This window comes from Tarenaya hassleriana, unplaced genomic scaffold (assembly GCF_000463585.1).
Source record: "Tarenaya hassleriana unplaced genomic scaffold, ASM46358v1 Cleome582, whole genome shotgun sequence".
NCBI classification, from domain to species: Eukaryota; Viridiplantae; Streptophyta; class Magnoliopsida; order Brassicales; family Cleomaceae; genus Tarenaya; species Tarenaya hassleriana.
Window position 1 is genome coordinate 9,997 of NW_010968348.1, and position 1,135 is coordinate 11,131.

A 1,135-nucleotide genomic window follows, 5' to 3' on the forward strand; every position below is an offset into this window, starting at 1 on the left:
AATCCAACATGAGGAGTTTCGTGCTTTGATTACGTCAAACGTCCTGCGTAACAGGAGGACTATAAAGGCGTGTATCAGGTACGAAACGAATCATGTGCTGGATTGTAGATAGTCAAGACGGGATATGTACCTCTCGTAAAAGAGAGAGATATCAATGGGCCTCTCGTGTGAGCGAGACTGTAGAAATGTGTGGCCGCACTATAGACGAACGTCGTCTATTTCAGACAGTCGAACTCAGTGAACGAGAAAGCAGTCGAATCAGATAAGGTGGCGTGTCCATGCCTTATATTCGACATATGATATCATGATACAAAAGGATCATCAACCGGAATCATCACTGGCGTTCGTAAGATCACGAACAAACTCTATTCGAGATAGGTAGTCATAGTGTCTTGCTAGAGACCGCCTATGACTTGTATATCCGAAATAGAGATTTCAGATTATACTGCTATATCGAATGAGTCTACAGGGTTACACACGCAGGGAAGGACAAAACGCACGAGAAAACGACGGAAAAACCAAGACGACGGACCAAATTGTTGGACCGAACGGACTAGAGAGTCCAGTCCGAACGGACCAAGTGTTGGACCGAACGGACTGACCCGTCGGACTGAACGGACCTAATTATATGACTGGTTCGAACGGACTAAGTGTCCAGACCGAACGGACTACTAAGCAGTCCGTTCGGTCTGGATTTCGGATTTAATTTAAAATCCGGAATTAGGGTTAATCACTTGAATAAGAGGAGATTAATAACCCTAACACTAAGGAGCCGAAAAAGACAACTTCTTCAAATCTTTTTGGAGAGTCTAGAGGGTTGAAGAAGTGATCTAAATCTCGTTTTTCTCAAAGCACATCATCGAATAGAAGATTCGAGTCCTAGCAGACAAGTTCCAAAGGTTGGAATCCATCCCGAGGTGTGGATACGTGTAGAGGGCAAGGTATTCTTCCTGCCTACAGTGATCGGACGAACCTATCAATTGATACAGGCCCCGGATCGATTGAGGTAAGCGTTCTAACGTTTCTACAAGATCATGCATGATAGGTTTTAGGGTTTCATCAAAATTTTTGTTTTACATCCGCTGCGCAAACCCTAGAACTGATCTCTTAGGAATAGGATTCACTTATGAGATCC